This window comes from Amblyomma maculatum, chromosome 10 (genome assembly GCF_055883805.1).
Source record: "Amblyomma maculatum isolate TAMU_Amacu chromosome 10, ASM5588380v1, whole genome shotgun sequence".
Classification (NCBI taxonomy): domain Eukaryota; kingdom Metazoa; phylum Arthropoda; class Arachnida; order Ixodida; family Ixodidae; genus Amblyomma; species Amblyomma maculatum.
Window position 1 is genome coordinate 100,481,828 of NC_139353.1, and position 16,605 is coordinate 100,498,432.

Here is a 16,605-nt window from a genome sequence, read left to right on the forward strand (position 1 = left end):
CGCCGGAACATCACCAGTGAGAACCTGGTTAGATAAAAAAGAAATTTTCTTTCCATGGATGTCAAAGTGTTTGTTTTTTAAAAAAAACTAGAGCGAATAGAAAACGTGTTTTTTGACTGCTGGCACGCGGTGTTTTACTGGAATGAGTAGGGTACTCTACGTGGGTGTTGCTCTGCTTTCAGAGCCAAGAGCCTCTCTGCTAGCTGAGACCACTCTGGTGGCCTAGTGAGCAACACGAACACTGGGGATCAAAAGGAATAAACGTTTATTAGAGGGACTCTCCTTCGGTCTTCCTCGACCGCGTGTGATCATGCAAAAAACAGAATAGGCCGGTCCCAGTGGAAAAACATTCACGCAGCGGTGCATACCAGCATGCACCGCTGTCTAAGTGCATGCTGTTACATGTAGTCAACCTGCCGCTCCAGCCGCCTGAACAGCCTGCGGGCTCTGTTTACGAACGATTTTTAGCTCGTGTATATGCCCGAGTACATTGGAAAAATTCACCTATCTGGTTCCTGGGTGCTATAACAGCCCATAGCACATATATTACTCTAGTGTTGTGTATTTATAGAATAACTTACACAGCTCTTTCGGCAGAAAAGCCGTCGGCGTTGTTGTAGTAGTATAAGTAAGTTGTCGGCACCGCATGTCGGGAATAAGGAGGGGTACGCAAAAAAACGATTCATGATAATTTGTCCTTCTACTGATTGATAATTGATTGGTGTTTGATTGACGACGATGAGATAATGGAATCAACAGGATTAATCGATTAAATGAGAATATAAAAAATTGGAAATTCAGTGGTTCAAATCAAAGACAATTTTAGGATGTAAACTTAGAAAAATGGTGTATATTGGCACCTAATTAGCAGGAATAATTGAACAATGAAAACTTGTGTTTCCTATTATTAAAATGAAAAACCAGTGTTAGAGGGTGCTTTTTATTAAAATTCAGAGTGTGTTATTATATTGAAAAAAAAGAACAAAAATGAGAAAAACGGGGCCGCAAAGGTGTCAAAATTATCGTGCAATAAAGCTAATCCTTGCTTATGTGAAATAATAAAATTTAGTGTGTAATTGATACAATAATTTTTTTACCTTTTGAAAAAGTAAATAATTGAAAAAAAAAACGGATCTGAAAGGTACTAAAAATCTGAGACAAAGGAGCCAAGCCATGGCAGTTATATGGGAAAACATTTAGAGTGCTAATTGAAAAAATAAGCAATTGAAATATTTCAAAAATGACGAATTAGAAATGAAAGATGAAAGGTGTTAAAATGCTCGAAATAAAAACCACCGTGTGATGATACTAATGAAGAAAATTCAAAGTGTGTAATTGATTATTTAACTGAAATAATTTCAAAAAGTAAAAATATGAAAAAGGAGGTTCAAAGGTGTCAAAATGCCCGTGATGAAAAGTCAATACTAGACGGTGCAAAATAAGAAAATTTAGAGTGTGTAATTGATCAAAATTTATTTGAAATCATTGAAAACCTTGCGATTATTAGAAAAGGTGGTTCAAAGGTGTGGAAATCGATTTCACATTATTAATATGCACTTTACCATTTCATAAATACGTTGAGAAATTTGTTGGTGACTTATACGCCTTGATTTCTTCATTATCGTCATCAAAATGTACAGTGGGCGTCACCGCTGTGTAGAGCGCGCGAGCGCCGGCCGCCGGAGCATTCCGCAGCCAGCCAGCGACGTCTAACGGTAGTTGCTGGGTCCGAGATAAGGTGCGTCTGGGCACGCGCGGCCACACATACGGACAAGCCTTGCTCTTTCACCGCCGCGGAAGGGGATGATTACGCATCGTGTTCCGTTTTGCCGCAGCTACTTGTTACCGCGAAAGTTTGGCTTTCGCGCCAGAGCAGGGGCCGAATTACGGACTCCGCTCACAAGTTTGTGAGCGTGACATCGAAATTACGGAGCTGTGACGCAGCCTTGAGACGTCAATCGTGACGAGTAAGCAAAATCGTCCAATTACCAGTGACTTTTAGCGTGGCTCCACCCCGGTAGTTCTGAATCCTTGGCAAACACTGTTGCCAAAGTGTGGCACAAAACTGAGCAGGGACCGTCTCCTAATTTTTTTGTAACACGACGCAATTAATACGCAATAAATAAAACAGACAAAGGTTTATTTTGGCAAGGTACTATTTTTAATATTGAATAACATTAAGCTCAAGTAGAAGAGTTCTTAGTTTTGTAATTATACTTGCTATTAGGTAACTGGTTGCCGCGAGGGTGCGCCGGCGGCGTCATGGAGCTCACATGGCGGCCTGCAAGGAAACAGCTGATTGCCCGAGAAGGTGCTGCTTTTTTAAGCATCGTCTGAAATCGAAGTACCGTGCGGGTGCCGTGAGCATGCTGAAATTCTAATAGAATGCTGTCGAAGTTCAGATCCTGCAGCGATAAAATTTCATAGAGCGCTTGACACAGAAATGGACAAAGAAAACTTGCGGGAGTGTTTTCGGTCGGCGCCTGCTAGTATCGATGAGAAAAGTGCTGAAAGTGTAACGTGCAAGTTGTGTGGTTCTATTTGTTTCTCTTTAGGAAATGCAAGACGACTGTTAAGCATGTAGTGTAGGCGAAAATGAAGCTCCGTGGTTGCATGATCATCTGTGGCTTCATTCAGTGCAGTGCCACCGTGACAGGGCTTTCGATGTAGCGGTCATTGTAGTGTGCTCTGTAATTTTTTCTTTGTTCTCCATGACTGGGTTGCTTTGCTTTTGAGAAATACCTTCTGCCCACACACCCTTTGCTTTGTTTGTATACCGATTAGATTTTCTACTTATGAGCACTAAAACTCGCAATATTATGCATTCAATTTGTCTGCAAATGCGTTCTATGCATCCTAACAGTATATGCAGGCCTGTAGTCCTGAAAGGCTCACTAATGAAGACTGCCCTATGCAAAAAGTGTACATAGCACTACTTGTGTCATGTTTCTGCACTGCTAAGTGCCATACGTTGTTTCCTGCTTCTGAAATGTGCCAAACCTATGACAACTACTATGCAAGCCTGTAATCATTAAGCAACTAAAATTTTGTGTTTTGCTCTGTGTCGCAGTTTTATGCACAATACTTTCAGTTCTTGCTTCTGAAATGTGATGAGTACTGTGCCAGCTTACATGCTCTAAAAATTATTCTTGTGTGTCCTCTCTGTGTAGCGCAATTGTGCAGCAGGTCAAATGACTGCCGATGCTATTGCATACAGTTGGTTTCGCTGCTGCATATTCAAGCGTGTGAAATGCTGCAGGAAAATAAAGGTGCACAGTGGATACACGTGCTTGTAAAAAAACTTCTGTAAGGCTTTCCCATTCCGATAGGCATCAAAATTGCTGCCTTGTCGTGAAAAACTTTAATTATGTACTCAAAAACATGCACACACACACAAACACCATCATACACGGTTGTAAGCAACAGTGAAGGGGGGTGTACGAAGACAAATTTGACTTGACAGATGAGGTGTTTTAACGCATGGTTCGAGAAGATTGAGGAAAACGCAGAAAACTAGAAGGCCTTTCAGGTATGATCTGGATCAAATTCCATTAGAATATGCTGCGGAAGTGAGGAATCGATTTCACGAATTAGATCTAGAAGACAGAGAGCCCGAAGAGATGTGGACTGATGTTCGTGATTATAATACAAGAAGTTGCTACTAAGGTAGTTCCAAAGCAAAAGAAATGCAAGAAAGCAAACTGGTTATCTGAAGAGGCTCTGCAAATAGCTGAGGAAAGGAGGATGGCAAAAGTTATGGGGGAAAGAGAAAGATACAAGGTTCTCAATGCGGATTTTCAGAAAATAGCAAGGAGAGATAAGAATGCCTTTCTGAACATACAGTGCCAAGCAGTTGAGGACAACAGCCAATTAAGGAACACAAGAGCTCTGTATAAGACAATCAAATATATCAAAGGAAGCTTCTGTGCTAAGCTGGGCGTGATAAAGGACAAACGAGGCAAGGACCTCACTGAAGCCTCAGAGATAAAGAAGAGGTGGCAGGAATACACAGAAGAATTGTACAAGAAGGACTCGGATGTGCAAACCCAACATAAGACTGTTGTGATTCCTGATCTCGAGCCGGGAATCCTGAAGAGTGAAGTTGAATGGGCCTTAGCCAGCCTTGCTAAGAACAAAGCTAGCGGAATTGATGGTATTCCAGCTGAGTTGCTTCAAAACCTCAACCACGACGCTGTTAACATTCTGCATACATTATGTCAGAAGATTTGGACAACCCTGCAGTGGCCACAGGATTGGAGGAGGTCAGTTTACATCCCCATTCCAAAGAAAGGCAGTGCCAAAGATTGTTCCAACTACCGCACGATCGCGCTTATTTCGCATGCTAGCAAGGTGATGTTGAAAATCCTCCAAAGTAGGCTGCAGCAGTATGTGGATCGGGAGCTTCCGGACGTGCAAGCTGGGTTTCGCAAGGGCAGAGGAACCAGAGACCAAATTGCCAACCTTCGCTGGATCATGGAAAAAGCAAGAGAGTTCCAGAAACCCATCTACTTCTGCTTTATTGGTTATGCGAAAGCGTTTGAGTGCGTAGATCACAGCAGATTGCGGTGACCTCTCCAAGAGATGGGCGTTCCGATTCACCTTATCTGTCTCCTCAGGAACCTGTATGAAGGACAAGAGGCCACAGTCAGAACTGGGCATGGTCTTACTGATTGGTTTCCGATTGAGAAATGAGTGAGGCAAGGCTGCATACTGTAGCCCTGCCGATTTAACCTATATGCAGAGTGCGTCATGAGGAAGGCCGGTCTGGAAGAGTCTTCAGCTGGAGTGAAGATTGCTGGAAAACGTATCAACAACCTTAGATATGCGGGTGATACCACCTTAATGGCAGAAAGTGAAGTGGAACTCAAGAGACTTCTGATGCGCGTACAAGAAGAGAGTGAGAAGTTTGAGCTTAAACTGAACATTAAAAAGACAAAGATCATGGCGTCTTGCCCTATCAAGTCCTGGAGCATCAATGGACAAGAAGTGGAAGCTGTGACAGATTTTCTCTTCTTGGGCTCCAAGATTACCTCGGAAGGAGACTGCAGCCATGAAATTGGGAGACGGCTGCTTCTGGGAAAGAGAGAAATAGTTAGCCTTGACCGCCTAGTAAAGAGCAGAGACATTAGTCTGCCAACCAAGATCCGTATAACTCGGGCTATGGTCTTTCCAGTTGTGATGTATGGATGCGAGAGTTGGACTGGGAAAAAGGCTGACCGCCGAAAAATTGACGCGTTTGAATTGTGGTGCTGGCGAAGGCTCTTGAGAGTTCCTTCGACTGCCAGAAAATCAAATCAGTCGATATTGTCGACCATAAACCCTGACTGCTCATTGGAGGGTCAAATTCTAAAGTTAAAGCGCAGCTACTTTGGTCATCTGATGAGAAGAGAGGAGTCGTCGGAGAAAGATTTGATATTGGGAAAGGTTGAGGGGCGCCGGAGAAGGGGTAGGCAGCGAAACCGATGGTTAGATGGCACCCTCTAGGCACTGCAGATGAAGTTATGTGATGTTAGGAAGATAGTGAGAGACCGGAAAGCATGGCGTGACATGGTCCATAGGGTCACGAAGAGTCGGATACGACTGAACTGAACTGAACTCGAGAAGATGCACCTTTATGACAGCAGGTTTCTGGCACAGACATGAAACGAGAAGACGCTGCACTTGGCTGCCTGTGATGAGTTGGTCAGCTACGTGTGGTATATCACGGCCGATTGCTGTGCTGGGATTGACGCCAAAGCGGTTGCCACACCATGGGCAGCTGTGCCAGCCTCTGGTGGTAGGTTCTTTGGAACAGGCTCACAGCATGATTGTGTATGGCTTTTCACTAGAGGTATGCATGGCAATAGTGATCACACTTCTAAGTAGCCAGTGCACAGATGTGACCTTTTCTTGTCCAAGCCAGCAGCACCCTCCTCGTCTGCAGGCAGGCAGGAAGACATCCAAAGAAGTTATGCAACAAGGCACATGCTACACGCTCTGGCAGGTAGAGGAACGTCTAGTATTTTTGCAAGCACTGGAAGTGGGTCTTCAGCACGTCGATGCAGTTATCCAACATTAACCTTGTGGAGGTGTATGTCTTGTTCTATAACCGTCATGGAGAGTCCTGACCGGGATTCCATGGCATTGGCAGCCATGTCTCCAACGGGTGCCCCTCGCACCAGCATAACCGAAAATGGCGCGCTGTTAAGCACATTCTTCGTCACGTCGTTGTCGGCCTCAACAGCCTCATAAACTAACAGCCTTACTGACACAATGAAAGAGTCGCATCAAGTAGCTCATTGCCAGGTTTTGCTGACGAACACATTCATGGGCGTGCAGACAATGAATGATTGAACGTTTAAGCAACACTGCTGTAAGGACAGCCTTGCACTCCATATCGGTATAAATGATGTCCCATTTCTATTCAATACAGGCATCAAACATACACATTCCCATCTTCGTTTCTTACGTAGGCATTTCAACAATGTACTAGTGTCTTATCTTCCAGCTTTTATAAAAGCCCAAGAACGGTAATACATGTGAGGCATGTGGAGCCTACCGTAACTTATCTTGCAAAGAGCAGCGCGGCTCAGTGTCGTGAATTCGACGTCTCGCAGCAGGCAGGCCTCGACCTGTGTCATGCCTGTGTGCAGCCGAGAGTGTCGGCAGAAGAAAGCATCATGCCAAGATCCCAGGTAGGGAGGTTCATGGCCAAAATCATGTTGGCATATCTCATATCTGAAACAGGGACATCACAAGGCTACTCGTAGACGACCGATGTGCCGTCGACAAACCCGACGACGCCGGGTGTGCTGCCGTGACGAAGGAAGCCTTTCTTCTCCGCCGCCCTAGCTGCACGCCGCCGCAAACACTTTCGAACTGTAGGCTGCGCGAGGCCGATGTTCACCTCGTTGGCAGTAGCGGCTTGGAAGCCACTAGAAGTTCGGAAAAAGCGCAGTGCACACATTATCTGCCGCCGCACAGACAGCGCACTCGGTCGCACACACCTATCTCAGTTCATCGCGTCGCACAGTCACTGTTCTATATCCTTCTCGAGTAGCAACATGCGTCGAAACATCTCGCCGGGCACGTCAAACAGTCTTCGTACACCGTCCTTAGCCGATGATCGCGTCGGGGCGCCGCCGCTACCGCCTCACGAGAACGCCGGCCGCCGCATAAATCGCCGCCATTTTCCCTTTGTGAGCGCTCACAAACAAGTAGTGAGCGGCTCGCGTCGCTCACAACCCCCACTCACAATTGGCCCGCAGCCAACGTCATCACTTCAAGTGTGCTCCTGACGTAAACAGCAGACGTCGATGATGTGAAGGACGGCCACTCCCGCCGTGTTGCCGCTGGTCAATAGGAAGATTGAGAGTGTGAGTGTGATTGTGAGTGTTAGCCGTCTGTAATTCGGCCCCAGCGGGGCTGTGGGTTTTGCGCTGTCCCATAACAGTCATGCTGCTGGGGGCCCAGCGCTCCTTGTAGTGCTTTGCAGCAGCCGTAGCTTCACCAATTGTAACACGCTCGGTCAATTTACCTGCACAGCGTGTCCGTCTACCAGTCGAAAAGAATAATATAAAGGGCAGACGTCACAGGCTCACACAGGTATCTAGCTGGCAACTAGGACGAAGTGTCACTGCGAAGCAGCGCGAAATAGTGTGCTCCGGGATGGCGCCCCGATTAACCGCGGAAGAACGCCGAGCTATTGTAATTATGGACCGTACAATGTCACAAAGACAAATGTGTGACTTAACAAAGTGCCCTATGAGGACAGTAAACAGGATTCTACAAGCCTATTACAAAGAAGGTCGAATTGCTGACGCGCCACGAGGAAGGTCCCCAAGGGTGACAACTTCTGAACAAGACGAGTTGATTATTGCTGCTGCTGCTGTCACGGATCCTTTCCTTAGTGCCCGGCATATCAGGGATTAGCTCGGTTTAACGAATGTGAGCGTCGCCACAATCCGACGGCGCCTCCATGCTGCTGGCCTTCACAGCAGAACTGCGGCGCAGAAACCTCTTCTAGAAGTGAACCAGAAAAGAATGCGCCTAGATTTTGCATCTGCTGTGGAAAATTGGAACGAGCAAAATTGGCGAGCGGTTATATTCACGGTGAAGCATCCTTCACATCAAGATGGGACCAACAGCGAAAGGTGTGGCGTCCATTCAAGCAGCAGTAAGTTCTCATACTCGGCACTTTATATTCATTGTAAAAAGCAAGCTAACAAATTAAATCACATGCTAAAAATTTGCATATCATTCACTAGCAATAGGTCAATTTTAATTGTCAAGCTAACACCAATTCGAATTTTAGAACGCAGCATTGGCTAGTTCAGCTGATGTTCAATTAGAAGCGTATATACTGAAATTACATTTATTCTTGCTCGCGTATCTTCTTAACTGGCCCTTTGCAGGTATGATGAGCCCTATGTGTGGAACGTTCGTTCAAGTGGCCGTACCAGTGTGCACGTGTGGGGCGCGATAAGCTTCGAAGGGCTGGGCCCTTTGCACAGAATAGTCGGGAGCATGACATCCGCAACCTACAGAAGCATCATAGAAACCGTTCTACTTCCATATGTTCCGGATGGGCCTTTTCCGGACGGTCTATTTTGGCTGCAGCAAGATGGAGCCCCCATCCACACAGCACGAGAAATAGAGGAGCTGCTTGATAAACCTTGCAGTGACGAGGATCGAGTGGCCTGCGAGAAGCCCCGATCTCAATATTATTGAGAACATATGGGGTATGCTGAAAGCTAATTTGTCGAAGAAACCGGGTTTAACCTCAGCGACTGCTGACCAACTGTGGGAGGCCATAAAAACCGAGTGGGAGCACCTGCGGCACCAACCCAACATTGTTGACGCCCTCTACAATTCACTGCCACGACGAATCCGAGCACTTAAAGCTGCCCATGGAGGTCCCATCAACTACTGAGCTGCCAGCAGCCGTCAACGGACAAGAATGGCAGGTCAAGCACGAGGCCATAACTCCACTCTCTTGCGCAGAGTTCGACGCATGTTACACGACTGCGCACTAGTGGCTCGTACAAGTGCTCTTGGGGACCAATTGATTTTTTTTTCGCATGGAGAAGGCGAACTGTCTTACAATAAACAACCTTGTTTTTCTTTTTCTAATTCCGGGTGCGGCGTTTATTCTGACATTCTTTTGTTCGCATGTGCTGGATAGCGAGCCGTGGGGAAAACGCGTCACACTTTATTCGTCCATATTCACTGCATACTTATGGATAATTGTAAGTAAAACGATCGACATGCGTGTATGTAAGTTTCCGGTGAACAGGAAAAAAAAAGCCTTCTGCTTTTTTTTTTACAGCAGGTGAGCCTCCGTTAGTGGCCACTTTTCTTGAATCTAACCCAGGATTCTGCGTCCGTTGCTTCGCTCCGCGCGAAAGCGAACCTGCCACGGAAACAAGTAGAGTAGTGGAAAGGAGAAGACGCTGCGTAAGCGTCCGCTCCCGCGGGCGGTGAAAGAGCAAGGCTTGTCTGTATTTGTGGTCGCTCGTGCCTGGACGCATCTTATCTCGGACCCAGCAACTACCGTTAGACGCCGCTGGCTGGCTTCGGAGAGCTCCGGCGGCCGCCGCCCGCGCGCTCTACACAAAGGTGACGCCCACTGCAGCTTTCATTTTGTATATTTGACCCATCTTCATAATTTTTCATTTGTTCTTCATTTCGAATAAATAATTGTTCAGTTTCACTATCTAAATGTTTTTGATTCGGATATCAAGCATTCACTTTTCGTTCCATGGAATTTAGCACCTTTGCACAGCACTTTAGTTTTTTTTTTCTCTTTTGGGTTTTTAATTTTTTGATCAAATACACACTTTAAATTTGCTTTATTAGATCATCAAGCATTTATTTCTCATTGTGAGCATTTTGACACATTTGAAGCCCCTATTTTCGATTTCTCATTTTTCAATTACTTAACTTATTTATTGATGAATTACAGAATCTAAAATTCCTATTAGCATCATCATGCATCGGCTTTTAATGCTGACCATTTTTACCCTATTGAATCCCCCTTTATCCAATTCATTCATTTTTCTTTTCTTCAATTCATCAATTAATAAATGATATCTTTACCTCGCCATCACCTATCACGCACCAATCAACCATCAATCACCAGAACCAAAAATTACCGTTATACGAATTTTGTACACCGCCCTCAATTATTTCCGACAAGCTCTTCACACTTGAACGAGGCTACTGGTACAAAAAAAACGAGTTTAAGACACCTAGAACGCTTGCTTTGCATCTAACGGTCCCTGTAAATTTGCAAAATAATGAAAACGAATTTTTAATAATCCAGCAACACTTCACGCCATTGAGCCCGAAGCCTTTTCGGCGCAGTGTAAATTTTGTGGCCAGAAGGCAAACTTATACCATACGGTATGGACTTGTCAACAAAATGCCAGTATTCATATAATAAATCAGCCAATGTGGGAAGGCTGGGAGGCGGCCCTGTCCAGCTCGGACCTCAAGGAACAACGAGCCCTCGTCGAAAGAGCACGGGCAGCGGCTTTTGCGAACGGTGGTCCTGACTAGGGACCCGATCAGCCTTCCCTTAATCTAAGCCAGTGTGGCTTTCAATAAACTTTTTCATCATCATCGGCATCATCATCACCATCATCATCATCGGCAGTGAAGAATGGAAAATGTGCGATGACTTCCTGTGGAGCGGAGATTGCGGAGAGAGCACTCACATGTGCGCGCAATGACCAGCCGACGTCCGCCACCGCCACACCCAGCGCGCGCCGCCGCCTGAGTAGGGCAGAGAGGGAGGAATGAGGCTGCCCACGTGATCTTGAGCAACAAGCCTCTCGCTTCTCCTCTACTACTGTTGCGGTGTAGCCAGTGGGGGAAGGGCACTGGTGGAGTGCTGGAGAGGGTCGGTGATGTATGCCTTCCAGGAGATGTCTTACAAAGGACGCTGGAAAAAGCTTTGCCTCTTACAGCACGAGGAATTCGACATTTAACGGTTGAAAACAAGCCTATCTACTATGACCTTGCTATGTTGTCGGGTCTTCATATCATTTGGCGTAGCAGGATGGCGTTTCGCCATTATGACATCGAGGCGTGAACGGTGTGTAGTTATTTTATTGAATGTGTACTCAAATGGAGAGAAACTGTGAGACATCAGTAGTGTGATGATGATTTTTTACTAAGGGTGTTCGACAAACTGGTTTAAATGAAAGTCCATTAGGCACTGTAGTGTGCCAAGTGGTACGGCAACCAAGTTATTTTACTTGTTTGAACGCTTTCTGTGCTGATGTCAAATGAGGCAATGAAGGAAAAAAGGCGCGGCGGTGTTGATTGACGCGTTCCGTTGGTATTTACAATGGAGACAAATTTGTTTTATTTATTTAATTGGTTTATTTACTTATGGAGCTGGCTACGAGAGACAACGACGACGTATAAAAGTGCAGGAATAGATACCAAAGAGCTGCCCTTTAAAGTTATTGAATGCAAACGAAAATAGCTGGTGATATTCATTACGGCTGAGTACTGGTAAATCGATTTGTTCGTTTCTAAATTATGATATTGAAAACAAAAAGAAGGTGCGAAACACTGTGGAAGAATGTCTCGGGAGAACATTAGATACATATATTTCTGGGAACTGAGAGCGCCGTGTGCGCATAAGCCAAGCACTGATCATCAGCTTAGTGTAATTTGGAACCAATTTGACATAGCATACTGTCACCTTAATCCCGTTTGATGAAATATCCTAATTTGAGACTTCGCGAACAGATTTCATCCATGGCATATGTTCACCTTAGGTCAAGTAAGGTCTTCACCTTAGAACGCACTCTCTCGATGAAATATACTCTCCATTGAGTTCTCAATGGCAGGTCTGAACACTTCCATGATTATCTACTGCAAAGATGCCTACCGCCAGTGAACAATATCGGCTTTGATGACAAGTTGTATTACACATAAATTGATTCCACGGCGGTTAATGGTCATCTGTCATCAGCATTGTTGGGGACCAGCTGATGCGTCGAATAGCCCAACCGGGGTGGCGCAGTGGTTACAGTTCTCGACTACTGTTCCCAAGACTGCTGGAAAGAATCCAGGCCTCGGCGGCCTCTGTTCGATGGAGGTGAAAAGCAAGACGTCCATGTGCTGTGCGATGTCACTGTACGTTAAAGAACCCCAGGTGGTCGAAATTTCCGGTGTCCTCCAGTACGGCGTCTCTCATAGCCTGAGTCGCTTTGGGACGTTAAACCCCACAAACCAAAACAAACCAGATGCGTCGAATAGGCCGCCAGAGGGCAGCGAACAAAGCACTAATAAGTGGAGGAAAACTAGGCGCATGACTCAAGGGAACTCGAGTGCGGACAGGAGACTTGGTTCGATTATGAGGAGAAACGCAAGGGCTGTGTTTGGCTGTGCGTGGCTGGTGCGTGGTACGTAGAATGGGTTCCAGGAGCCAGTACAGTCATTCCAGATATCCAGAAGGTGCCTTCTATAGTAACCGAGTTCTAGTCAAGCTCCTAGCGCCAGCCAGAGCAGAGAAGACTTACGTGCAAGCCAGACAATACGGGTACCGCCAAGAACGTGCCTCAACTGGACCAAGAGGGGCCACATTGAACTTAAACTGCGAGACTGAGCCGCGCCGGACTGTCGTGAATCTCCTACGTGTGCATGTCTGTTTTTTGATTACCGGGAAATATTCATGAATGTTTTAATAGCATCTACACTTATGATTCCTCGGCACACTACAATTTGGAGATGTGAACTTTGCTACAAACATCAGTGACACGGGACTAAAGACAATGTAGTTCAAATTTGGAGCTCGATTTACGGCAAAAAGTGCTCAGTGGACATTGAATTCGCCCCAAGGAGGGATTTAGTCTCAGACTAATTTAACACACTTCGAGCGGCCTATAAGATGAACGTCCACAATGCGCGCCGTAGATTTGATCAGCATGCAGATATTGTATTCACCTATCTCAGGGTCAACATCCGTGATTACACCTGTAGTTGTCCTTTTCCCACGTGCAAGTAAGGAACGGACCGGCATGTTGCCTAGCGCACCGATTCCATTAAGCTTGTCCACTATAGCCTGAGATTTAACATCCGCGGTGAGAACAATCTTCCAGGTGTTAATTCTGACTTCGTGAACTTCACGGGGAACCAGCTGATCGGAAAACTGGGTCGGGTGCTGTCTGTTTAAAACATTCAAATTAGCCGCCGCCGTTGTTAGTACGAGGGCCGCGGGAAAAATCCTTTGTTTGTCAGCATTCTTCTTTGATGACTCATTCGTTGGTGGTGTTCTACGTAGCTTCCGTTTCAGACAGCATAACTGAACAGGTGTGTAGCTGCTGCCAGAGTCCGTCTTAGTAACTGTGCATTCATCTGCCGAATCTGGAAGCTCCACTTCCGCGACGTTGAGGTGACGCGTCGAGTACGCCACAGCCTGCTCGACGGCGGCGGGTGGGCGTAGGGGTCGTGCGCCTGCCATTTCGAAGGTTAATCACAAATATCTCACAGAGATAAAGAATCTAGAAAAGTGGAAGAGCGCTCGCTTGACACGTTCGGGAAACACGCTAGCTTGACACATTCGGAAACCTCAACTTGTTCTTCCTTCTCATAAAGGTATAGTGTAAAGGCATGGTTCTGTGCGCAGCTGTGGAGAACTTCGTATTAAGTAGACCCCAGATAGGAAAGTGCGGATCTGTTATATGGCTGTAGTCTCTGTGCCGTATACCTGGGTTTTTGCAGGGACGACAAAAAGAAATGCAAATATTGCGGTTCCTACCCAGTCGAAAAAAACTACAGAACTGTGTCAAAAATATGACAAAATATCCTGTAGTTCTGTCGTAACCATCAGATTTTTCTGTAGTTCTGTAGTTTTTCTGTAGTATATTTCTGTTCTCTGTAGTTCTGTAGCACTTTTCTGTTGTAACTACAGAAATCTCTGATGTTACCACAGAATGTTCTCTAGTCCCAACAGGTTTCCCGTCAAAAACCGCACAGAAATTCCGTCGTAACATAAAAAAATTTTTTGTAGTTTTTTCCGACTGGGTATGCACACAGCCGTTAACATTTCTTTTCATCCGGCTCCGACATAGGGGGAAGTAAAAAGGCAGAGCTGTCCAAGATAGCATCATGGAAAGCTGTAAAAAATAAATGTGAAAAGCAAAGAGGGTTAATTGTGCGTAATCTTTGTCGTGGCAGTGCGCAAGTGTGCACCCTTTTTTGCTAAAATCCGATCGTATTTTGCAACACGTTTGCGTAATTAGCTAAATTGAACGGTGTACCTGACTCGCCGCTGTGAAAGCACCATGTTTAGTAAATATTTGTCATTTCATACAAAAGCCTACATCATACGGAAGCCGATTTAACTGTTCCAGTCTAATTATGGCAGCTGGTCGAAGCTGTCGCCACAAGTCGCAGTACTTTCCCTGTTAGAGTGAGTTTGCCCTCCTCTCGTGGTGCACCTCACAGCTCGACATTTCGAATACTATTGACTTTGGGACAAGGGGCAGGTGCCCGCGCCCGACACCGGCCTACTAGAATTACGCCACGAGTATAGGCGAAACTATCGTCATGTATAGCGCTTAACGCTAGGAAGGTTTCATTGAGACTTCACACAGTAGAGTTAGTTGGTTGAGAGCAAGCACCGGGGACAGAACATTGTTTGTCTACAGAAATAAATGGCAACTGATTCACATGTTTTCATACCTGGCATCAAATTTTCCAATTTGCGACTATTCTGTGAAAGCAAGACTTGCTTAACTTTAACTTTATTCTCGTATACTTAGGCTATCTGAATACTACTTCGATGACCGTCGATGTGCATATTCATATTTTACGTTTCTTTTCAGGTACGGCGAAGTCAATGAGTGAAATACTTTGGTATAGTAACGAACACAAAACATGTGGTGTGGTCAAGGTCTTCAAGTCCATGTCACGTATGTAGCTATACACTGGTTTTTAAATTTTGTTTTGAAAACAACTTCAAATACGCCTCGTTAAGTATGGTGGAAATGACTACATTTAGGTTTGGGCTTTAATGGATGGAGTTGATCGTCAATCCGTTGCCAAAAAAAACGAGTTCCGCTGATTTCCAAACTCTCCCAGCAGCTCCCAACGGCTTACGAAGAGTCATGGAAAGTAGCTAAGCAAGCGGTCATCCAACTCTACACAGGCGCGGCTCACTCGAACATTGCTCCAGCATACTTTAACATGAACCGGATTCAAATGTCACTAAGTCCACATGACCCTCATGAACATGGTGTAACTAATACTGAGATCAAATACATACGCATTGCCATCACTCGCATTGAATAAAGACATGATCGGGCCCCCTTGCACATTCACACATGTTGCACACGTTAATACTGTCTCACAAGCAGCTTACACCGCCTGCCGCTCAGAGAAAGTAGACTGTTACTTGCATCCTACCAATAGAGCAGATATCAAATGGATTTCCAGAAGAGGGATGCATCCTGCCTACCAAATTGATTCCTGCATATGAAGAAATCCCTGGAAAGGGAAAGGCAGACCAAGCAGCGTGAAGCAGCTATTATCCCACATCACCGAAATAGACTCATTTCCGTAATCTAGGCTACTGCTGCTTTTTCGCAATAAACGTCGCCCAGATCCCTAAGCTAACACAATAATTCGTGCGCATAGATATTGCCGCAACTTTCTGCACGATTTGGCTAATAGAGCTCTATTAATTGTAGGTACAATTAACCCATCACACGGCGAATAATACAGCTGGTGGTCCTTCCCCTATCCCAGAGTGGCAAACCTCTGTCACCAGCAGAGCTACATAATACAATCTGCACTCATAACTGAGACCTATTTGCTCGAGATTCTCATTCTAATGCATGACTTAACTCTTCCTGCGGTCATTTTCTGCATTCCAGACGATCTAGGCGAGCACGTTTCCCGTCCTGGTCGGGCACAGACCTGGCGCACTTAAGTAGTGATCGATCTGCCATTGCACACCGGACCCACGAATTCGTTGCGACTGCGGCAACGTTTCATTGACTATTTAAAAAAAGGAACTTTCTAGTCAATTGTTTTGCTGAACCGAACCCGGGAACGCCAATCCTTGAACAAAGGGAAAAGAATCACCCTCCCCCATAAAAAACACCATTTCTCCGGTTAAGTTAGACCCATAAAATGCAGAAATAAAGAACTAAAGCAAAGAAGGAATTACACTGCGCGGCACAGGTGATATCTTGAAACTGCTTTCGATGTTATAGAATAATAAAGTAAAGTACCGCATCATTTCGAATACCTCATTGGACCACTAGAGAAACATTTTTTATAAAGCGCGGAACTCATTCACTTTAATTCGAAACAATCTAAAAGCAGTCTTACCAGATTACTACTACTCGAAATGAACATGATAGAAGCTCTCTTGATGAACCAAGGGATAACGCCATGTGGCGGTGTCTTGAGTACGAAGAAAAAAATGACAGTGCTTTTCGGTGTAGCTTTGTTACAATTTAACGCATGAGATTTAAAGGCCCCGTTCATAGTAAATCCGGCGTCGATGTTGACCGCCGGTGCCAGCGTTGGTGTTTTGAGCAAATATTTCCAATAATGGCGCTTCCAACCTGTAGCTGGCAGCTGACATGGCTGCACACT